At 42.5% G+C, this 25,585-nt stretch overlaps 1 long non-coding RNA gene across 4 annotated transcripts in view; it reads right to left on the bottom strand.

Moving 5' to 3' along the window:
* Window positions 1-25,478, bottom strand: part of LOC121579584 — a 52,889-nt gene extending 27,411 nt beyond the window's left edge. For 2 of the 4 annotated variants that reach the window (XR_006002927.1, XR_006002930.1), the window contains exons 1-2: window positions 19,630-22,406; window positions 14,668-14,780 (exon numbers count right to left, since the gene is read on the bottom strand). This is a non-coding gene — a long non-coding RNA (uncharacterized LOC121579584). Of the gene's footprint in view, window positions 1-14,667; window positions 14,781-19,629; window positions 22,407-23,501; window positions 23,604-24,699 lie in introns of those variants that run through there. The other 2 variants (XR_006002928.2, XR_006002929.1) reach the window with 2 other exon arrangements.
* Between the last annotated feature and the right edge of the window lie 107 nt (window positions 25,479-25,585).

The raw sequence follows: 25,585 nt of genomic DNA, 5'->3' as shown, positions 1-25,585 counted from the left end.
AGGTTTTCCTATTTTTTACTACTGTCTGGGTCCATGCTTGGGGTGTCTATGTCTTAGAATGTTAGGCAAAGGCTGACACAGTAACTATACCTCTTCTCGTGGGACAATAGGTCCCATTATGGTGAGTAACTCCAGGTCCACAGGTGAAGGATTTGTGGAGCGTACCCGTGGGTGTAAAACTAATATTTAATAATAATAATAGTTCCGAGTGGAGAAAGTATACTCACCACTCGAATTCCCCTGGTCTTATAGTCCTAGGAGAGCCTGATGAACTATGGGTCGCCCTACCTCTGAGCTAGACGTCTCGCTGAATGGCTTTTAAAAAGGTTTCTCCCACCCCAGCTGTCAGCTGCCAAGTGCTAAGCCGGTGCCGCAGTTGGTATCAGCGGGTCACTAGGATCGGGACTGGGCTGTAACGGCAACATCCGTAAATAATAGGCCTGAAGCAGGGGTAACTTAGGCATAAAAGACTAAAAACACCAAGAAATCAGCTCCAAGTGATTTTAATTTAAGAAATCTGTTCCCAAGTATTCCCACACATAATAGAGAGACACTTGATCCTATACAAATGTAAGCAAGGTTTGAAAGGATTATGTTTTAGTCAAACATTATATCTGTTTGGGATTCTTGCGGTCAGTTTGCAGTCCCCCCAACCATCCCCTCAAGAAAAAAAATCGGGCCGTGGCTGAATCTAGTTGATGATCACTGGCCTACATGATGTATCTGCATGATGTGATTATTATGGACTAAAGAGCAAGATTATTTTTATTTTCAAACGGCAGCCAAGTATCGATGATCATGTCACCAGAATAAGACCCTCGATATTTATTGGAAAGGAGCATCAAGCTCATCACCTTGCACTTTCACCACCCTGTGAAGTTCATCATAATTGATTTAATCTGTAGCCTAATAAACTGCATGGTTTCCTGACGAGTCATAGTGGGATGACCACACAACATGTCATCGCGTGACTCCAAGTCTACTTCAATATGATGTTATTATATCAATATTTGCACATAAAAGGGTTTCCACCGACATTTCTCGCATAATTCATTTTATTGACACAAAATTATCCCACATTGTCAGGCGTATTTTGTTTTGTCGACATTTGGAAAGATGTTTCCATCAGGTCATGATATTTTTTATATCCAACATGTACTTTACTTGCATGAAAAGGTTGGATAAAAACCTGGTTAATAACCAGAATTTTTGCTGCCGTAGAAAGTGTTTTGAATATGGTGTCTGCACTGAAACACCTCATCCAGTTCACACATTTACCCAATTTCTAATTCTGGACAATGTAAGTCCAGAATTAGAAATTGGGTAAATGTGTGAACTGGATGAGGTGTTTCAGTGCAGACACCATATTCAAAACACTGATGTTATTTTGTCAAAGTGTACTGTGAATGTAGCCAATAAGTCAACCTGTATTTTGTCTTTGATTATGAAGAACATACAGTATTTCCTCACAATTATCACTTTATTATTGTATGTCCCTCTATTTATTTTTTCTAGTCATACATAAACATTTGCAATGGCAGTTACAATTAACTCCATTATCACTTAGCCACAATGAATTGTCAACATTGTGTTGGGTGTAATTACATTGATAGTGAACAATGGATAAGCAACAATGGGCCTGAGGGATAGAAGTAGTCACTACAGGTGTGATCAAGCCTTACATCAAAGTTGCCTGAAGCTGAGTGACTGTCTAATTTACATAAGTTAATTCACCAGTGTGGACCCAAAACAAACACATTCTATACATTTACAAACTAGCTGTTTAAAGTGTTATTGTAACCACAGTGTTATTTTTTACTGAAGCTTATATATCAAATAACCTGACAATGATCCACATCATATGGGTACACAAATAATGTGTGTTATGCAGCAAAACACAACTATCCTTTTTTTAGGATGCAAATCAGTAATATGAATCTAATGAGATGGATGTAGGATCTCCTATGGCAGCGTTTCCCAAACTCAGTCCTCGGAACCCCAAGGGGTGCATGTTTTGGTTTTTGCCCTAACACTATACAGCTGATTAAAACAATCAAAGCTTGATGATTAGTTGATTATTTGAATCAGCTGTGTAAAAACGTGCACCCTTGGGGTCCCGTGGACCGAGTTTGGAAAACCCTGTTCTACGGCCTAGAATCTAGGCCTTTTCTAGTCATGAAGCACAGAAACCTGCAGCTGTGCACCTCACTGACGACCACAACTGTATCGGGGTAAGATATAGTGTTAGTACCACGCAAGGGGCCTAGTAAGGCAGGTTGCAGTCATTTTCACTCATTGGAGGCAGGCACGAAGCTAGACCCCTCTTGGTTCTCATTGGCGAAGACTGAACTCAAGTTAGAGTTAGGGGTTATATTTCATGTCAGACTCTCCTATACCACTTTGCCAAACATCTTATACCCCAGAGGTTGTAAATAAACCCTTTTTAAGCTGATATAACTTGTATCATTATCATAGGGCTCTGAAACCCATCGCCGAATGGCTTCAGAGTCCAGACTGAGCATTTCTCTGCATTTATTTACGGAGAGCAATTTCCGTTTCATAACAGGTAGTGTCCATTTATTTACAATAATAGTGTGTTGATTAACTACTGCTGTCTTAAAATGTGCAAATATACCGAAAGCTAAATCAAGCAGAGATTTACAACTATTTAAACATGTTAATCATTACTAAAACATGCAAACTACAAACATTTAACCAGTTAAAAATAATGAATAAATGAACTACATTAAAAATATTTTATTAAAAACAATTCATACAAAAGTTAAGAGTTGGCTATAACATGAGTACAAACAAAGTGAGTGTGTGTGTGGGGAAAAAAAGTATTTAGTCAGCCACCAATTGTGCAAGTTCTCCCACTTAAAAAGATGAGAGAGGCCTGTAATTTTCATCATAGGTACATGTCAACTATGACAGACAAAATGAGATTTTTTTTCTCCAGAAAATTACATTGTAAGATTTTTAATGAATTTATTTGCTAATTATGGTGGAAAATAAGTATTTGGTCAATAACAAAAGTTTCTCAATTCTTTGTTATATACCCTTTGTTGGCAATGACACAGGTCAAACGTTTTCTGTAAGTCTTCACAAGGTTTTCACACACTGTTGCTGGTATTTTGGCCCATTCCTCCATGCAGATCTCCTCTATAGCAGTGATGTTTTGGGGCTGTCGCTGGGCAACACAGACTTTCAACTCCCTCCAAAGATTTTCTATGGGGTTGAGATCTGGAGACTGGCTAGGCCACTCCAGGACCTTGAAATGCTTCTTACGAAGCCACTCCTTCGTTGCCCGGGCGGTGTGTTTGGGATCATTGTCATGCTGAAAGACCCAGCCACGTTTCATCTTCAATGCCCTTGCTGATGGAAGGAGGTTTTCACTCAAAATATCACGATACATGGCCCCATTCATTCTTTCCTTTACACGGATCAGTCGTCCTGGTCCCTTTGCAGAAAAACAGCCCCAAAGCATGATGTTTCCACCCCCATGCTTCACAGTAGGTATGGTGTTCTTTGGATGCAACTCAGCATTCTTTGTCCTCCAAACACGACGAGTTGAGTTTTTACCAAAAAGTTCTATTTTGGTTTCATCTGACCATATGACATTCTCCCAATCCTCTTCTGGATCATCCAAATGCACTCTAGCAAACTTCAGACGGGCCTGGACATGTACTGGCTTAAGCAGGGGGACACGTCTGGCACTGCAGGATTTGAGTCCCTGGCGGCGTAGTGTGTTACTGATGATAGGCTTTGTTACTTTGGTCCCAGCTCTCTGCAGGTCATTCACTAGGTCCCCCCCGTGTGGTTCTGGGATTTTTGCTCACCGTTCTTGTGATCATTTTGACCCCACGGGGTGAGATCTTGCGTGGAGCCCCAGATCGAGGGAGATTATCAGTGGTCTTGTATGTCTTCCATTTCCTAATAATTGCTCCCACAGTTGATTTCTTCAAACCAAGCTGCTTACCTATTGCAGATTCAGTCTTCCCAGCCTGGTGCAGGTCTACAATTTTGTTTCTGGTGTCCTTTGACAGCTCTTTGGTCTTGGCCATAGTGGAGTTTGGAGTGTGACTGTTTGAGGTTGTGGACAGGTGTCTTTTATACTGATAACAAGTTCAAACAGGTGCCATTAATACAGGTAACGAGTAGAGGACAGAGGAGCCTCTTAAAGAAGAAGTTACAGGTCTGTGAGAGCCAGAAATCTTGTTTGTTTGTAGGTGACCAAATACTTATTTTCCACCATAATTTGCAAATAAATTCATTAAAAATCCTACAATGTGATTTTCTGGAGAAAAAAAATCTCAATGTCTGTCATAGTTGACGTGTACCTATGATGAAAATTACAGGCCTCTTTCATCTTTTTAAGTGGGAGAACTTGCACAATTGGTGGCTGACTAAATACTTTTTTCCCCCACTGTATGTGAGTGTGAGTGAGTGTGTGTATTATGGTGTGGTGGACAGAGAAGTCAGTGGACAGGGAATGTGTGTGCCATCTCTAATCCTGACCCTGTCTAACCCCACACAAATCAGGACTCCAGTATCACAAGGACTATCAATTTGTAATCAATATTATTTAATGTTTGGAGGATATATTGGCACGTGTCAATATATCCTCCAAACACAGGCTTCAAGGGCATTATCACTTTTATACAACGGGTTACCAACATATTCAAATAATGATTGACATACAGTGCATTCGGAAAGTATTCAGACCCCTTCCCCTTTTCCACATTTTGTTACTTTACAGCCTTATTCTAAAATGGATTACATTAAAGAAATGCCTCAATCTACACACAATACCCCATAATGACAAAGCGAAAACAGGTTTCTAGACATTTTTACAAATGTATAAAAAATATATATATATATACCTTATTTACATAAGTATTCAGACCCAGTCGGAAGTTTACATACACCTTAGCCAAATACATTTAAACTCAGTTTTTCACAATTCCTGACATTTAGTCCTAGTAAAGATTCCCTGTCTTAGGTCAGTTAGGATCACCACTTTATTTTAAGAATGTGAAATGTCAGAATAATAGTAGAGATAATTATTTATTTCAGCTTTTATTTCTTTCATCACATTCCTAGTGGGTCAGAAGTTTACATACACTCAATTAGTATTTGGTAGCATTGCCTTTAAATTGTTTAACTTGGTTCAAACGTTTTGCGTAGCCTTCCACAAGCTTCCCACAATAAGTTGGGTGAATTTTAGCCCATTCCTCCTGACAGAGCTGGTGTAACTGAGTCAGGTTTGTAGGCCTCCTTGCTCGCACACGCTTTTTCAGTTCTGCCCACACATTTTCTATAGGATTGAGGTCAGGGCTTTGTGATGGCCACTCCAATACCTTGACTTTGTTGTCCTTAAGCCATTTTGCAACAACTTTTAAAGTGTCCGTTGTTACTAAAAGTCCATTCAACCAAGGCAAATGCCCTTCGTTCAAACACGTATTGAGATACACCAGAATTATAACTCCACCATCTAGCCATTAATGATTAATCAACAAACAAATACATGCCTAACCATCACCGATAGTCAGTCACTCATAATCATACACTGCTAAAAAAAATAAAGGGAACACTTAAACAACACATCCTAGATCTGAATGAATGAAATAATCTTATTAAATACTTTTTTCTTTACATAGTTGAATGTGCTGACAACAAAATCACACAAAAATGATCAATGGAAATCAAATGTATCAACCCATGGAGGTCTGGATTTGGAGTCACCCTCAAAATTAAAGTGGAAAACCACACTACAGGCTGATCCAACTTTGATGTAATGTCCTTAAAACAAGTCAAAATGAGGCTCAGTAGTGTGTGTGGCCTCCATGTGCCTGTATGACCTCCCTACAACGCCTGGGCATGCTCCTGATGAGGTGGCGGATGGTCTCCTGAGGGATCTCCTCCCAGACCTGGACTAAAGCATCCGCCAACTCCTGGACAGTCTGTGGTGCAACGTGGCGTTGGTGGATGGAGCGAGACATGATGTCCCAGATGTGCTCAATTGGATTCAGGTCTGGGGAACGGGCGGGCCAGTCCATAGCATCAATGCCTTCCTCTTGCAGGAACTGCTGACACACTCCAGTCACATGAGGTCTAGCATTGTCTTGCATTAGGAGGAACCCAGGGCCAACCGCACCAGCATATGGTCTCACAAGGGGTCTGAGGATCTCATCTCGGTACCTAATGGCAGTCAGGCTACCTCTGGCGAGCACATGGAGGGCTGTGCGTCCCCCCAAAGAAATGCCACCCCACACCATGACTGACCCACCGCCAAACCGGTCATGCTGGAGGATGTTGCAGGCAGCAGAATGTTCTCCACGGCGTCTCCAGACTCTGTCACGTCTGTCACATGTGCTCAGTGTGAACCTGCTTTCATCTGTGAAGAGCACAGGGCGCCAGTGGCGAATTTGCCAATATTGGTGTTCTCTGGCAAATGCCAAACGTCCTGCACGGTGTTGGGCTGTAAGCACAACCCTCACCTGTGGACGTCGGGCCCTCATACCACCCTCATGGAGTCTGTTTCTGACTGTTTGAGCAGACACATGCACATTTGTGGCCTGCTGGAGGTCATTTTGCAGGGCTCTGGCAGTGCTCCTCCTGCTCCTCCTTGCACAAAGGCGGAGGTAGCGGTCCTGCTGCTGGGTTGTTGCCCTCCTACGGCCTCCTCCACGTCTCCTGATGTACTGGCCTGTCTCCTGGTAGCGCCTCCATGCTCTGGACACTACGCTGACAGACACAGCAAACCTTCTTGCCACAGCTCGCATTGATGTGCCATCCTGGATGAGCTGCACTACCTGAGCCACTTGTGTGGGTTGTAGACTCCGTCTCATGCTACCACTAGAGTGAAAGCACCGCCAGCATTCAAAAGTGACCAAAACATCAGCCAGGAAGCATAGGAACTGAGAAGTGGTCTGTGGTCACCACCTGCAGAACCACTTCTTTATTGGGGGTGTCTTGCTAATTGCCTATAATTTCCACCTGTTGTCTATTCCATTTGCACAACAGCATGTGACATTTATTGTCAATCAGTGTTGCTTCCTAAGTGGACAGTTTGATTTCACAGAAGTGTGATTGACTTGGAGTTACATTGTGTTGTTTAAGTGTTCCCTTAATTTTTTTGAGCAGTGTATATACAATTTATACAACATACAACACAACTAGGACAAACATCTCGTTTACCGTCCTATAAATAACCGGGACAAACCTCTTGTTTACCGTCCCTCACACAACTAGGACAAACATCTTGTTTACCGTCCTAGCACTCCGGAGTACACAATTACAGGCCTAGGAATTTCTAACTATCACCTAGGTGGTCGGCTTTATACATTTTAGTCATTTAGCAGACTTGGAATTTGCCCTAAATCCTATCACCAAGTCAACATATCGTACCCCACCTAGGAAAAACTCTATTAAGAGTTTAGTAATAAATCAATATATACCACAATGTAGGTTTCGTCTCTTAAATTAACAGCATACTGTGAGTGAGGCGCCACTTACGTGTCAGAATGAGTCATCAACCACACAGTGCTTTGTTCAAATTACATACTTTAGATATAACAGGCGTCTGCTTACCTTTAAGTAATTGGTTGCGCGGCACAGTAGGTCGATGCTCACTCCAATGACGGGTAGTCACTCACTCCTGGCAAGCGCGCCAAAATGTAGAGGGTTCATGCACAGTGCTGATCTTCTCTTATTCTTAAACAAACTAAACTTTAGAAAATGACACAGACAGAGGCTTCTGAGTATATGTAAAATATCTTAAGTTTTGCAATTGCAGGCAGAAGTTAATACAGAGTCAACAGGATTTGTATAGCTCTTCATAAATTCTGCAAAGTGTCTAGAACAATCTCTGCTTTTCATACAAGCACGCCCCTCCCTGGCAGATCAGGAGCCACCTTGTTTTCATCTTGTGGCTATGTGTATCGGGTCATAACGCACAAACAAGTGATAACGTTAGCTCCGTTACTGCCCATATCTTGACCGTGTGACCAGGTTACTCAGAAGCAACAAGAAATTGAAACAATACAGGTCTATCTGTTCCTCAAATGTATCTCTATCCCATGTCCTTGACTACACGCCCAGACCAGCTGTATGGAGCTAGAGGGAACCATACTTATGAAAAGCACAGCATTGGTAGTTAAGAAATGTCTCTACTGTTGTTAAGCATATTAACTGTTAACTATTAATATTAAACAAATCAGGTAAATACGTGTATTCCCCATCAGTATGACGCTACAAGCTTGGCACACCTGTATTTGGGGAGTTTTTCCCATTCCTCTCTGCAGATCCTCTCAAGCTCTGTCAGCTTGGATGGGGAGTGTCGCTGCACAGCTATTTTCAGATCTCTCCAGAGATGTTCAATCGGGTTCAAGTCTGGGCTCTGGCTGGGCCACTCAAGGACATTCAGAGCCTTGTCCCGAAGCCACTCCTGCGCTGTCTTGGCTGTGTGCTTAGGGTCATTGTCCTGTTGGAAGGTGAACCTTGGCCCCAGTCTGTCCTGAGCGTTCTGGAGCAGGTTTTCATCAAGGATCTCTCTGTACTTTGCTTCGTTCATATTTTCCTCGATCCTGACTAGTCTCCTAGTCCCTGCCGCTGAAAAACATCCCTACAGCATGTTGCTGCCACCACTTTGCTTCACCGTAGGGATGACATGTGCCTTTTACTGAGGAGTGGCTTCCGTCTGGCCACTCTACCATAAAGGCCTAATTAGTGGAGTGCTGCAGAGATGGTTGTCCTTCTAGGAGATTCTCCCATCTCCACAGAGGAACTCTAGAGCTCTATCAGAGTGACCATCAGGTTCTTGGTCACCTCCCTGGCCAAGGCCCTTCTCCCCCGATTGCTCTGTTTGGCCGGGCAGCCAGCTCTAGGAAGAGTCTTGGTGGTTCCAAACTTCTTCAGTTTAAAGGGGAATGGAAACACTACGATTTAGAACGCCAGCTAACTGTAACTGTAAATCGCCATATTGGCATTGTTGCATCACTGGCGGGAGAGAAAACGTTGGAACTCCCATAAATGGCTGAATTTACAGAGTGGCTCCAAGTCTGAGAATGAGTTTATTACAGAGAATGAAATAATGTTAGTTAGGGAGCCAATAAACCTACTGAAGCCGTTCATGTTTGAGCCAATCGTTGCCCCAGATCAATGAGTTCGTTCTCGTAGCAGTAACAACACAGATATGCTGCCTGAAACACCTCAGCTAGAGGGTCGGCGTAGCGGTGACACAAACTGGTGTGAGTCCGGATGCTGCCAGATAATTGCTAGAGTATGAGTGTGTGTGTTGTAGAGAGATGGTGGCGATACAGCACAAAATCCCAGCAGATGGTGGCTGTATTACATCCAGTTAGAAGTTCCTGTCAGTCTGTCTGGATGGCGATGTATTTATTGGACGTGTCACTAATCCTTATGAAGGACTTCCTGGCAGAAGAGGTTACTCGACCAGTCAGCAGCCGATATGCCAGTGAAATGATTGCTGAAATTTTGCTTGATTATAAATTGTTTAAAGTTAATATCAGTAGTGGGTAGGTGCTCAATATATACAGTGAGGGGAAAAAGTATTTGATCCCCTGCTGATTTTGTATGTTTGCCCACTGACAAAGACATGATCAGTCTATAATTTTAATGGTAGGTTTATTTGAACAGTGAGAGACAGAATAACAACAAAAAAATCCAGAAAAACGCATGTAAAAAAAGGTTATAAATTGATTTGCATTTTAATGAGGGAAATAAGTATTTGACCCCTCTGCAAAACATGACTTAGTACTTAGGGAAAAACCCTTGTTGGCAATCACAGAGGTCAGACGTTTTTAGATCTTCTCCAAGTCATTAAGGTTTCGAGTCTGACGTTTGGCAACTCGAACCTTCAGCTCCCTCCACAGATTTTCTATGGGATTAAGGTCTGGAGACTGGGTAGGCCACTCCAGGACCTTAATGTGCTTCTTCTTAAGCCACTCATTTGTTGCCTTGGCCGTGTGTTTTGGGTCATTGTCATGCTGGAATACCCATCCACGACCCATTTTCAATGCCATGGCTGAGGGAAGGAGGTTCTCACCCAAGATTTGACTGTACATGGCGCCGTCCATCGTCCCTTTGATGCGGTGAAGTTGTCCTGTCCCCTTAGCAGAAAAACACCCCCAGAGCATAATGTTTTCACCTCCATGTTTGACGGTGGGGGATGGTGTTCTTGGGGTCATAGGCAGCATTCCTCCTCCTCCAAACACGGCGAGTTGAGTTGATGCCAAAGAGCTCCATTTTGGTCTCATCTGACCACAACACTTTCACCCAGTTCTCCTCTGAATCATTCAGATGTTCATTGGCAAACTTCAGACGGGCCTGTATATGTGCTTTCTTGAGCAGGGGGACCTTGCAGGCGCTGCAGGATTTCAGTCCTTCACGGCGTAGTGTGTTACCAATTGTTTTCTTGGTGACTATGGTCCCAGCTGCCTTGAGATCATTGACAAGATCCTCCTGTGTAGTTCTGGGCTGATTCCTCACCGTTCTCATGATCATTGCAACTCCACGAGGTGAGATCTTGCATGGAGCCCCAGGCCGAGGGAGATTGACAGTTATTTTGTGTTTCTTCCATTTGCGAATAATCGCACCAACTGTTGTCACCTTCTCACCAAGCTGCTTGGCGATGGTCTTGTAGCCCATTCCAGCCTTGTGTAGGTCTACAATCTTGTCCCTGACATCCCTGGAGAGCTCTTTGGTCTTGGCCATGGTGGAGAGTTTGGAATCTGATTGATTGATTGCTCCCTTTAAGAGTGTGCTCCTAATCTCAGCTCGTTACCTGTATAAAAGACACCTGGGAGCCAGAAATCTTTCTGATTGAGGGGGTCAAATACTTATTTCCCTAATTAAAATGCAAATCAATTTATAACTTTTTTGACATGCGTTTTTCTGGATTTTGTTGTTATTATTCTGTCTCTCACTGTTCAAATAAACCTACCATTAAAATTATAGACTGATAATTTCTTTGTCAGTGGGCAAACGTACAAAATCAGCAGGGGATCAAATACTTTTTTCCCCTCACTGTACCTAATAACAGGGGTACAAGGAGAAACTGTGTTGCAATTTTAGTTGCAGTTAAGTTGCTTGGTAATGTTACTTGCTGGGGGGTGTTACACAAAACACTTCAGACGCAATTAGCTAGTTACCTTCAACTGGAGTTGCAACAAAGTTGTCCAGTGTCTAATGCTAGCCTAGTCAACAACAGTCATGACCGGTTAACGTTACCGCTCAGGCTCCATTGCATTGACTCGTGTCACATCCTCCGTTCAGTCTGGCTTTTGCTCGACTCCGAACTCAGCGATGTTGATGATGGGCGGTCGGTAACCCCTAGACTATAACCCTCGAAATCTAAAATGTAGGCGCAAGCAGAGGGCTTCAATGTAGGCCTATGACTCCTTTCCATTTGGAAACTCCCGGTTGCCGCATCGAAAGTGCCCTTCATCGTGAAGTCTGCCTCCGCGAAGTGCTGTCTGCAGAACCTGCTAGCTCGAGCTGGCACGTTCTTCCTCTTCAGGACATGGAGCCACTTCTTCAAAAGTTGTGGGTCCTTGGGCAGCCGATGGTAGCTTACTGAGTGATGTTTTGGGAGCCAATTCCTACAGCCTGTCGCTATACAGTTCATGTTTTAATTACTACTTGTTGTTACCATCTTCGTTGTCTGCACCTAACCTCAGTCTTCGATTCACTCTCCGCGCGAAAACTCAATACCACAGACAATTTGATGATTCCTGCCAGTGACGCACTGGCGTCAGTCATTACTATGGCAATTTTAAAAGGCGCTAATCATGGCTCAAATAAACCTTGTCGACGATCCAAATACTAAATATAGAGATGTTTTTATGTTAAATGCACGTTTAGTATTAGTGGATTGAATCTCTCTTTGCTTAGATTTACTTCCTAAAGTGTTTCCATTCCCCTTTAAGAATCATGGAGGCCACTGTGTTCTTGGGGACCTTCAATGCTGCAGACATTTTTTGGACCCTTCCCCAGATCTGTGCCTCAACACAATGCTGTCTCGGAGCTCTACGGACAATTCCTTCGACCTCATGGCTTGCTCTGATATGCACTGTCAACTGTGAGTCACTTAGAAATGTCCTTGTTTTCCATGAAAATATATATTAAATGAGTTTTAATAGGAAATATAGCAAAATGCATAGGAAATATAGTCATTGACAAGGTTAGAAATAATGATTTTTAATAGAAATTATAATTGTGTCCTGCAAACTTTGCTTTCGTCAAAGAATCCTCAATTTGCAGCAATTATAGCCTTGCAGACCTTTGGCATTCTAGTTGTCAATTTGTTGAGGTAATCTGAAGAGATTTCACCCCATGCTTCCTGAAGCACCTCCCACAAGTTGGATTGGCTTGATGGGCACTTCTTACGTACCATACGGTCAAGCTGCTCCCACAACAGCTCAATAGGGTTGAGATCCGGTGACTGTGCTGGCCACTCCATTAAAGACAGAATACCAGCTGACTGCTTCTCTAAATAGTTCTTGCATAGTTTGGAGCTGTGCTTTGGGTCATTGTCCTGTTGTAGGAGGAAATTGGCTCCAATCAAGCGCCGTCCACAGGGTATGGCATGGCGTTGCAAAATGGAGTGATAGCCTTCCTTCTTCAAGATCCCTTTTACCCTGTACAAATATCACACTTTACCACCAAAGCACCCCCAGACCATCACATTGCCTCCACCATGTTTGACAGATGGCATCAAGCACTCCTCCAGCATCTTTTCAGTTGGTCTGCGTCTCACAAATGTTATTCTTTGTGATCCGAACACCTCAAACTTCGATTTGTCTGTCCATAACACTTTTTTCTAATCTTCATATGTCCAGTGTCTGTGTTCTTTTGCCCATCTTAATCTTTTCTTTTTATTGGACAGTCTGAGATATGGCTTTTTCTTTGCAACTCTGCCTAGAAGGTCAGCATCCCAGAGTCGCCTCTTCACTGTTGACGTTGAGACTGGTGTTTTGCGGGTACTATTTAATGAAGCTGCCAGTTGAGGACCTGTGAGTCCTTTGTTTCTCAAACTAGACACTCTAATGTATTTGTCCTCTTGCTCAGTTGTGCACCGGGGCCTCCCACTCCTCTTTCTATTCTGGTAAGAGCCAGTTTGTGTTGTTCTTTGAAGGGAGTAGTGCACAGCGTTGTACGAGATCTTCAGTTTCTTGGCGATTTCTCGCATGGAATAGTCTTAATTTCTCAGAACAAGAATAGACTGACGAGTTTCAGATGAAAGTTATTTGTTTCTGGCCATTTTGATCCTGTAATCGAACCCACAATTGCTGATGCTCCAGATACTCAACTAGTCTCAACTAGTCTCAAGAAGGCCAGTTTTATTGCTTCTTTAATCAGCACAACAGTTATCAGCTGCGCTAACATAATTGCAAAAGGGTTTTCTAATGATCAATTAGCCTTTTAAAATGATAAACTTGGATTAGCAAACACAACGTGCTGATGGACTGATGGTTGCTGATAATGGGCCTCTGTACGCCTATGTAGATATTCCGTTAAAAATCAGCTGTTTCCAGCTACAATAGCCATTTACAACATTAACAATGTCTACACTGTATTTCTGATCAATTTGATGTTATTTTAATGGACAAAAAAATTGCTTTTCTTTTGAAAACAAGGAGATTTCTAAGTGACCCCAAACGTTTGAACGGTAGTGTATATAGACAGGTGTATGCCTTTCCAAATCATGTCCAATCAATTGAATTTTCCACAGGTGGACTCAAATCAAATCAAATTTTATTTGCCACATGCGCCGAATACAACAGGTACAACAGGACCTTACAGTGAAATGCTTACAAGCATGTAAAACCAACAAAGCAGTTTTAAGAAAAATAAGTGTTAAGTAAAAAAATGGATAAGTAAAAAATGATTAAAGAGCAGCAGTAAAATAAAATAACAGTAGGGAGGCTATATACAGGGGGTACCGGTACAGAGTCAATCAAGTTGTAGAAACATCTCAAGGATTATCAATGGAAACAGGATGCACCTGAGCTCAATTTCGAGTCTCATAGCAAAGGGTCTGAATACTTATGTAAATAAGGTATTTCTGTTTAGAAAAAAATTCTAAAAAACTATTTTAGCTTCATAATTATTGGTTATTGTGTGTAGATTGCTGAGGAAAAAAATAATATTTTATCAATTTTAGAATAAGGCTGTTAACATAACAACATTTGGAAAAATCAAGGGGTCTGAATACTATCCGAAGGCACTGTAAACAAAAGATATGAGCAACACATGGAATCTAACCTGGAATGCTGTCTAGCAGCACCATCAACTCCTCCTTTACCTCAGTTTCCTCCTTCAGGACTTTCTGCCAGTGCTAAAACATGAACGTGAACATACATTACATGTAGTCCCCTGTAGCTCAGTTGGTAGAGCATGGCGCTTGCAACACCAGGGTTATGGGTTCGTTTCCCACGGGGGGCCAGTATGAAAATGTATGCACTCACTAACTGTAAGTCGCTCTGGATAAGAGCATCTGCTAAATGACTAAAATGTTTTTTTAAAAATTCAAAGATAGTTTAAAATACATTGCCGTTTCATTGTGTGCAAAATGATGGGATATCAACACAATCCTGAACAATGGGCCATCTCAATAACTGATTTCCAGTTATAAATTCCTACCTTGCCTTGACCCTGGCTGCGTAATAGAGGAGGGCATCAGTGAGGGTGTCAACACGACGAGATGTGTCATCAGCAAGCCTGCTACCAGTCACATACCTGGTACCATCGGTGACCTGAAATGTAAAGTACAATCAGAAACCATAATGAGCTTTACAATGGGCGATGATGATTCATTAAGGAACTAGGACAGATTACAACTAGCTGTTTTTGAATACTGTTAAGGCAACAGTCTGCAACTATACAAAGAAGCAGTGTTTAACAGAAGAAATTATAAAGAAAAAAGTATTCATTATCTGCCAGTCAGCATCATGAGCATAAACATGAAAGACTGGCACTGCAAATGTAGTGTCCACCATCAGTTCGGGACTGTTTTTGCAAATGTCAAAACAATTCAGTGTAAAGAGCAGTTATTTTGTACATTGTTGTGTAAAACATTACTTCAAAGTGGGTCTGGAGAAATCTGTATCAAGCCATTCATAAATCTGTATCAAGCCATTCATGAATGTCTCACTAAAGGGTGGTTAAATATTCTATAAATGATCTAATGTATCATTATAGCTAACATACAGTGAGCTCCAAAAGTATTGGGACAGTGACACATGTTTTGTTGTTTTGGCTCTGTACTCCAGTACTTGATTTGAAATGATACAATTCAAGTGCAGACTGTCAGCTTTCATTTGAGGGTATTTTCATCCATATCGGGCGAACTGTTTAGAAATTACATCACTTTTTTATATAGTCCCCCCATTTTAGAGGACTAAAAGTATTGGGACAAATTCACCTACAGTGGGGAGAACAAGTATTTGATACACTGCCAATTTTGCAGGTTTTCCTACTTACAAAGCATGTAGAGGTCTGTCATTTTTATCATAGGTACACTTCAACTGTGAGAGACGGAATCTAAAACAAAAATCCAGAAGATCACATTGTATGATTTTTAAGTAATTCATTTGCATTTTATTGCATGACATAAGTATTTGATCACCTACCAACCAGTAAGAATTCCGGCTCTCACAGACCTGTTATTTTTTCTTTAAGAAGCCCTCCTGTTCTCCACTCATTACCTGTATTAACTGCACCTGTTTGAACTCGTTACCTGTATAAAAGACACCTGTCCACACACTCAATCAAACAGACTCCAACCTCTCCACAATGGCCAAAACTAGAGAGCTGTGTAAGGACATCAGGGTTAAAATTGTAGACCTGCACAAGGCTGGGATGGGCTACAGGACAATAGGGAAGCAGCTTGGTGAGAAGGCAACAACTGTTGGCGCAATTATTAGAAAATGGAAGAAGTTCAAGATGACGGTCAATCACCCTCGGTCTGGGGCTCCATGCAAGATCTCACCTCGTGGGGCATCAATGATCATGAGGAAGGTGAGGGATCAGCCCAGAACTACACGGCAGGACCTGGTCAATGACCTGAAGAGAGCTGGGACCACAGTCTCAAAGAAAACCATCAGTAACACACTACGGCGTCATGGATTAAAATCCTGCAGCGCACGCAAGGTCCCCCTGCTCAAGCCAGCGCATGTCCAGGCCCATCTGAAGTTTGCCAATGACCATCTGGATCATCCAGAGGAGGAATGGGAGAAGGTCATGTGGTCTGATGAGACAAAAATATAGCTTTTTGGTCTAAACTCCACTCGCCGTGTTTGGAGGAAGAAGAAGGATGACTACAACCCCAAGAACACCATCCCAACCGTGAAGCATGGAGGTGGAAACATCATTCTTTGGGGATGCTTTTCTGCAAAAGGGACAGGACGACTGCACCGTATTGCGGGGAGGATGGATGGGGTCATGTATCGCCAGATCTTGGCCAACAACCTCCTTCCCTCAGTAAGAGCATTGAAGATGGGTCGTGGCTGGGTCTTCCAGCATGACAACGACCCGAAACACACAGCCAGGGCAACTAAGGAGTGGCTCCGTAAGAAGCATCTCAAGGTCCTGGAGTGGCCTAGCCAGTCTCCAGACCTGAACCCAATAGAACATCTTTGGAGGAAGCTGAAAGTCTGTATTGCCCAGCGACAGCCCCGAAACCTGAAGGATCTGGAGAAGGTCTGTATGGAGGAGTGGGCCAAAATCCCTGCTGCAGTGTGTGCAAACCTGGTCAAGACCTACAGGAAACGTATGATCTCTGTAATTGCAAACAAAGGTTTCTGTACCAAATATTAAGTTCTGCTTTTCTGATGTATCAAATACTTATGTCATGCAATAAAATGCAAATGAATTACTTAAAAATCATACAATGTGATTTTCTGGATTTTTGTTTTAGATTCCGTCTCTCACAGTTGAAGTGTACCTATGATAACAATTACAGACCTCTACATGCTTTGTAAGTAGGAAAACCTGCAAAATCGGCAGTGTGTCAAATACTTGTTCTCCCCACTGTATATGTGTATTAAAGTGTTTAAAAACATATATTCTTATTTACAATAAAAGTGACTCCAAAATTATACAATACATTATCTACAATAAATTTATATTGGGCACAAATCTGAAACAACCAAAGCAAATGGAAAATGCATCCAACAAGTTTGTCGAGTCGCAAGCTTGATGTAATCATTGCGTGCAAGGAATATGGGACCAAATACTAAACTTGACTACTTTAATACACAAGTGAATTTGTGCCAATACTTTTGGTCTCCTAAAATGGGGTGACTATGTACAAAAGGTGCTGTAATTTCTAAACGGTTCACCTGATATGGATGAAAATACACTCAAATTAAAGCTGAGAGTCTGCACTTTAACTTCATAGTCATTATACCATTTCAAATACAAAGTGCTGAAGTACAGAGACAAAACAACAAAACATTTGTCACTGTCCCAATACTTTTGGAACTCACTGTAGATTGACGTATCAATTTGACCTGTAAATGAGGCTTCAGCTGGCAAGCATTGTCATAATGAAGAAACATTGTGATGTTTAGTCATTGTTTTTAGGTCCCCCTGCAGGAACACAGCATTTGCAAGCCTGGAATGACAGTTCAACATCAGTCATCGTAGCCAATACACTGCTCAAAAAAATAAAGGGAACACTTAAACAACACAATGTAACTCCAAGTCAATCACACTTCTGTGAAATCAAACTGTCCACTTAGGAAGCAACACTGATTGACAATAAATTTCACATGCTGTTGTGCAAATGGAATAGACAACAGGTGGAAATTATAGGCAATTAGCAAGACACCCCCAATAAAGCACTGGTTCTGCAGGTGGTGAACACAGACCACTTCTCAGTTCCTATGCTTCCTGGCTGATGTTTTGGTCACTTTTGAATGCTGGCAGTGCTTTCACTCTAGTGGTAGCATGAGACGGAGTCTACAACCCACACAAGTGGCTCAGGTAGTGCAGCTCATCCAGGATGGCACATCAATGCGAGCTGTGGCAAGAAGGTTTGCTGTGTCTGTCAGCGTAGTGTCCAGAGCATTGAGGCGCTACCAGGAGACAGGCCAGTACATCAGGAGACGTGGAGGAGGCCGTAGGAGGGCAACAACCCAGCAGCAGGACCGCTACCTCCGCCTTTGTGCAAGGAGGAGCAGGAGGAGCACTGCCAGAGCCCTGCAAAATGACCTCCAGCAGGCCACAAATGTGCATGTGTCTGCTCAAACGGTCAGAAACAGACTCCATGAGGGTGGTATGAGGGCCCGACGTCCACAGGTGGGGGTTGTGCTTACAGCCCAACACCGTGCAGGACGTTTGGCATTTGCCAGAGAACACCAAGATTAGCAAATTCGCCACTGGCGCCCTGTGCTCTTCACAGATGAAAGCAGGTTCACACTGAGCACGTGACAGACGTGACAGAGACTGGAGACGCCGTGGAGAACGCTCTGCTGCCTGCAACATCCTCCAGCATGACCGGTTTGGCGGTGGGTCAGTCATGGTGTGGGGTGGCATTTCTTTGGGGGGCCGCACAGCCCTCCATGTGCTCGCCAGAGGTAGCCTGACTGCCATTAGGTACCGAGATGAGATCCTCAGACTCCTTGTGAGACCATATGCTGGTGCGGTTGGCCCTGGATTCCTCCTAATGTAAGACAATGCTAGACCTCATGTGGCTGGAGTGTGTCAGCAGTTCCTGCAAGAGGAAGGCATTGATGCTATGGACTGGCCTGCCCGTTCCCCAGACCTGAATCCAATTGAGCACATCTGGGACATCATGTCTCGCTCCATCCACCAACGCCATGTTGCACCACAGACTGTCCAGGAGTTGGCGGATGCTTTAGTCCAGGTCTGGGAGGAGATCCCTCAGGAGACCATCCACCACATCAGGAGCATGCCCAGGCATTGTAGGGAGGTCATACAGGCACGTGGAGGCCACACACACTACTGAGCCTCATTTTGACTTGTTTTAAGGACATTACATCAAAGTTGGATCAGCCTGTAGTGTGGTTTTCCACTTTAATTTTGAGTGTGACTCCAAATCCAGACCTCCATGGGTTGATACATTTGATTTCCATTGATAATTTTTGTGTGATTTTGTTGTCAGCACATTCAACTATGTAAAGAAAAAAGTATTTAATAAGATTATTTAATTCATTCAGATCTAGGATGTGTTATTTTAGTGTTCCCTTAAATTTTTTTAGCAGTGTATAACTAAAATGGCCTGCACGCCATTCCAAACACACCAGTTAAGTCCAGTTACTGAGTTTGGACCACAGCGCATCCCCAGCATGGAACATCTGGCGACCCTGTAAAATGAAGTGAATAAGCATGAGTGAAAAGTCCTCCATATTCACTTCTGTTCAATTAAAAAAAAGTGTTTAAGGACAGGATGGTCCAATGCTACAGTCCCATCATCAAGGATAAATGGCTTTTCCTTAATTCAATCAAATTGTTTTACTTCTCCAGCATAAGCCAGCTGTTGGTTATACACAAAAACAGATGTCACACAAGTCACACAGAAGTAGGTCAGTGAAACAAACCGATTATGAGATACATCCCATTGTTCAAAATTCAGTATACCTCAGTTGGTGCCTGGTGCTCCTCCTACAAAGCAGTTGACTTTGTCCTGGTCACAAAAGAACCGCCCACATGTTTGGGAACCTCAATGCTGGTCCCAGACAATCTTTTCCTGGCGAGCCCAACAGCTGCAATAATTTGATGACCGTTTTCCTTTCAAACAAAAATGCAAATAATTAATTATACAAAACAATTTGTGATACAGTGTCTGGCAATCCAGTACATTACCTGTTTCCGCCTCCCAGGTCATGGACGAGGGGTTGGATTTTTGAGCGGCTTGTATTGAAGCATAAAATTACAACTGTTTGGCAAGGCAATGATATAAGATAGATAAAAAAGCCAACCAACTACTTTGAGGGAAAATGACTACGACTTACTATGACTGTGATATGTGGTTGTCTCACCTGGCTATCTTAAAGGGACATCATCAGTGTGCATTGTGTGATTTTGACCAATTGTGAGTAGGCATTGCCTACTAATTGGTTGATGATGTCATTGGAAAAGCTTATCTTTATCTTTTTAACTACAAAACATAGAAACACACCATTTTCACATACACTGATGTTGGGGTGGTGATGGAGATGATGAATATGAAGTAGACCTTTTTTGAAATGTCCATTTAAGATGAAAGCACTAATTGTAAGTCGCACTGGATGAGAGACTGTCGCTAAATGACTAAATATTTTCCCTTATCAATTGTGAACAACATTGAATTCATAATATTTTAGGACAAATAAGAATCTTAGCTTACTGAGACTTTATACACTGACTGTACAAAACATTAGGAACACCTGCTCTTTCCATGACATCAACTGACCAGGTGAAAGCTATGATCCCTTATTGATGTCACTTGTTAAATCCACTTCAATCAGTGTAGATGAAGGGGAGCAGACAGGTTAAAGAGGATGCAATTGAGATTGTCCCTTTATTCCATCAGAGGTCTGTGGTACCAACTTCCTGACAGTCTCTCGTTCAAACTGCAAGTGTTTGAACTCCTCAAATGAATCATTTGTGAGCTTCCTGTAGAGCTCAACTGTCTGGAGAATGAAAAACTACTCCTTATAGAAAACACTTACATTGTATATGGTTTGATTTCCAATTTAAAATACAAGAACTGCCTTCCAGCATGAATTGGCTTTGTGGAAAGCTACGGTAATCCCCCTGAAAGACACCCCACACTCCATCTGCAGGGCTGCAAACTGGCGCAGGAGGTCCACTGAAACTTCCGTTTGCAGCTGATGGGCGGTGGCAGGCCAGAGTCTGTGGCGGATCAGGGTGACAGGTTCCAGCTCAAAGCTGCAGAACTGCAGCCCGACGTCATGAGCTCTTCCTGAAATGAGGACATTCCATTTCTTATATTGCATTGCTAAACAATACATCCAATGTTAGTGAGATGCATGTCTCATCATAACAAAGTGAACAGGTTTACAGTAAACTAGATCAAATGAAATCAAAATCAAAAGTTGTCATTTGTGCAGGAATACAGTGTAGTGTGCAATAAGAAATAAGTAGATAACTACACTATATTAAGTACAGTGCAGTAAGTACCATAGCAGCATAGAGTCATGTGTAATCTATTCAACAGTCTAAACGCAAATGTATGCTTGATCTGAAAATGTGATCGGAGGCTACGTATGGAGGGTGTGACACAGTTGCAGAGCCTCCGGAGGCGTGCAGAGGCCAAATCATGCTCCATACCGCATTGGCGTGTGACTCTCAAATTTTGCAACAATGCAGAGGGCGCCGTATAGTTCCGCATTGACATGATTGGTTGACGGTAGGATGGGGCGGTACGTCTTGTATAAACACAAACTCACTTCCTTGACAACTTCCTTCACAATAGCTCTGCTAAGCGCAAGAAGTATGAAAGCCCTGACGTCTGTGGAGGCTGCATCGCAGTAAATGCTGTACGGCCACTTCAGACGTCCGATTGACCATGTAGAACCTTTCATGGCTTGACAGTAGAAACTGTCTCTGAGCATGGTGGTGCTACAGTTGAGTCTCCTATAAAGGAGCAGGCATCTTATGCCGCGTTCACATCATGTCCGGAACTCATAAATACGACCTTCCTACTGGGAAAAATGCATGTGAACACCCCAACTCGTAATTACAACTAGGAAACTCGGGTATGATCTCTGGACCCACATTCTGAACTCTGACGTTACGCACCACTGCAAATGGCAACAAACATGGCCGCGATTTCGGCTGTCAATGGTGAGAATGGTGCTTGTATTCCTTCCGAGCACTCCAAGTTGTTCCTCAGATCAATCCGACATGACGTGAACGCGGCATTAGTTTCCAATTGTAATATAAGGCCTACTTCTAAAGACAGGCGGACACTGCACATTTCTAACCCGATCTATGGGCTCTTGATCAGCTCCTGGCGTATTTCAGAGGAAGTCAGAGGAAATCGGAGCAAACCCGGAGTAAAATGCAACGCCGCAGCTCGTAAAGTGTAAGCACATACTGATTTTCGGTTGATGGCTTTCAAGGGCACTTGCGGTGTCCTGATCATTTTCAAACAGGTTGACTAGAGTCAGTTCCACCTCACAGCTGCAGCCACCCTAATCTAGCACACCTGATTCTAATAATTAGCTGGTTGATAAGCTGAATCAGGTTAGTTACAACTGGGGTTGGAGCGAAGACCTACAGAAGGGTACCGCTCCAGGAACAAGTTTGGAGAGCCCTGTCCTAGAGAGTAGTGACAACTGTTACTGAGTGGACTATAGAGTACCACAGTATGAGTCATAATACCCATAAAACCTAGAGGTCAAACAGGGAAATGGTTCCAATAATCGTTTTTCCACCATTCATTTTTCCCATAGGGGATTTTAGAAACACTTAAAATAAGGGCAGTGTTTCGTGTAGGCTTACCCTAGCGTGACGTTTTGATAACTGTGTAAATCTCTCTAGGACAAGCTGACTTATCAATATAGTCGCCTGTATTTACCCCCCAAATGAAATGCTAATTAGCTGCTAATTTGGCTATCATAAAGAACTACAAATGCCATGATGATCTGGAAGAGACTGCTGAATCGAGGCAAAGGTAAGAATCTCTGGATTACCTATCTAATGTTAGCTAAATGTAGTAATGCATAAATAGGATACATTTCTTTAAATGGACAATGAACTGTCTTGTGCAAGTTTTGAATGGACACAATACCTGTTAGCAAAGGTATCAGCTAGAGATGATATGCAGGAGCTTGCAGGAATTTGTAGTTTTGCATGATGTCTACTTTGATGCCAATTAGTATTTTTGAATCTGAGAGTAAATAGAGCTGAATATATTGATAAAAGTCACCTTGTCCGAGAGAGATTTACATGGTTATCAAAACGTCAGGCCAGGGTAAGCCTACATGAAACACAGCCCTTATTTTAAAGCTACAACATGTCACTTTTTGGGCGACCCCACCAAATTCACATAGAAATGTGAGTTATAGATCTTTCATTCCTGTTGAAAGCAAGTCTAAGAAGCGGTAGATCCGTTCTGTGTGTGCTATTTCTATGCTTCCCGTTCTGAAGTTTCGTTTTTGCGTCTTTTACTTTCGTTTTTTTACACCAGCTTCAAACAGCTGAATAAACAATATTTTTGGTTATGGAAAATATATTTCACAGCAGTTTAGATTGTGTGACAAAACAAGCAGTCATTGTACAAACTGAAATTAGACGAACTATTAGAATTTTAGCAACCAGGAAATGGTGGAGCGATTTCTGCATAGTGCATCTTTAAGTGTCTCTAAAATCCCCTATGGGAAAAATGAATGGTGGAAAAAACGATTGGAACGATTTCCTTGTTTGACAGCTGGGTTTTATGAAACTCCACTGTGGAACTCGATTCTGGTTAAATTAAGTTGAACAGAATTGAAATGAGCAACTTTTTCACAGATCCAAGTTGATGGCAGGGGTGTACGCGCTATCACAACTCTAGTCAGGTCTCTGTAAACCAGCGTGGCTTGTTTTCTTCTAAAAGAGGGCATCTGTAAAGGAAAAACAAGACAATGACAACTAAATTTGACTTATTCTTAATGCAGATAATATTAATTACATTTAAATTAACTGATACATAGGACACAATTATCCATCATAATGCGTGACTAGCGGAGGTACATTGCTTACACTCTCAAATGTTTTCTTATAGGGAATCTGTTATGGGTAGATGGTTGTGCTTCACATAGACATAAGTAGTCTGATATGGCTTCAGAGACAGGTGATGACATCTTTGGCCTTCAAGTATTGGACAGGAATATATTAGGCAATGGCTTTGTTTGTGTTCCTTTCATCTGAACTGTCATTTAATTTGATTGGTGTAAACAAGGGATGGGGGATTTTCCACCATAATGCGCATACCAGTCATTTTATTTAAGATTAATTAAGATGAGTGCTCAAGAGACATAAGCTGCATCCTGATTCAGAAGTGTGCATATGCACACTCCTTGTCATGGATTTAAAAAGTATAGAAATGGTGTAAGCGTTGACTAGAGTGAGTTTAAATCCATGGGAGAAGGTGTACTAGTGCACACTTTGGGAGAAGCATGGAGAATTAAGATGCAGCCAGAGAATGGAGAAAGAGAAATGAGATGCTGCCTAGCACCCAAAACAGGAAATGACAAAATGCCAAAAATATCGACTGACTAGTTCTGTATGGGATGACCTGAAGAGATACTTTGAGGCAAGCTCACTGTGTTGATGCTTTGCCTCCAGTCATTGCTGACGTCCCTACTAGAGGTCTCCACGGACCCCGATGGGGCTTTCCCACCCAGACCCGACTAATTTTTAAAATATAGAGGCCTGTTCCAAACGGATCCAAGAACCACTAGACCCGTTCCGTATAGAGCGAGTGACACAGTGAGCAGGGAGGAAAGGGGATGAACAGGGAGGAGGGAGAGACGGCAAACAACCAAGCCGACTCGCGCTATAGTAGACTGTCTGCAATAGTACCTTTCTTGAGTGCATCAAACCAGGAGAAGTTAGTCAGCGTTAGGTAGCTAGGGTAATTGAGGCTGCAGTGCATGCGCTTTCTCATCCTACAGTTTCAAAAAACAACTCTATTCAGAATATTAAGTAGCAGCCTACCTGTTAGCTCTTGGTCGTTGTAGCCTATCTTTCTCCTTGAACTTTTAATTCGGTCATTTTTAATCCCATCTTCCATTTATTAGATACGGAAGCTCTGACTGTAGCTGCTTTGACGATTTATGATTGGCCAACAACAACAAGCTAGCTCTTGAGAAAAACGAGCAGCAGCACAAATGATAAAATGTCTCTCCCTCTCTCTTTACTGCAGCAGTCGCGTTCGGATCTGTACAGGCCCTTCCGGACAAGTCAGTGAAAATGAAACATACCCATGACAATCATATCAGAGCTGACCCAGACCCGTGACATTATTTAGAATTCTGGATTTGGACACTCTCGGGTACAGGTGGATCCATGAAGCGCTCTAGTCCCTAACCCCTACCCTAACCTTAACCCTTACCTAACCGGATAGCCCGGACCTTTAATTTACCCGCAGCCATGACAAATGGCCTTCTTTGTTGGACATGCGCAAGCAGATTGTCGTGTAACAATAACAAAACATAATATCCACCCCTATTTCGATAAAAATCTGAGGGATGGGGGCTGGAAAAATGTAATACTCTCAAATTTACACACAAAGTAATGGATGCAAGGACTGACCATCCATGACATCAAAAGTATAGTTCTAACCATGTTCTGAGGCTTTATAGTGTTTGTTTACATTTACTTTGTTTACAAACATTGGAGTAAAACAAGCTTATATTTTGGGTTATGATGGGGTAGGCCTACGACAGTTGAACTAAGCTCATGTGGCATTTATAAGTTATCAGTGGGTGCATATCATTCAATTATGTTATAAAAATTGATGTAGCAACTGCAGATTGCCCCTTTAACAGGTTGTGTCTGCAGATTGCCCCTTTAACAGGTTGTGCCAGGAAAGTCGGCGCAA

Source organism: Coregonus clupeaformis, chromosome 13 (assembly GCF_020615455.1).
Source record: "Coregonus clupeaformis isolate EN_2021a chromosome 13, ASM2061545v1, whole genome shotgun sequence".
Classification (NCBI taxonomy): Eukaryota; Metazoa; Chordata; class Actinopteri; order Salmoniformes; family Salmonidae; genus Coregonus; species Coregonus clupeaformis.
This window is presented reverse-complemented; position numbering and strand designations above follow the sequence as displayed.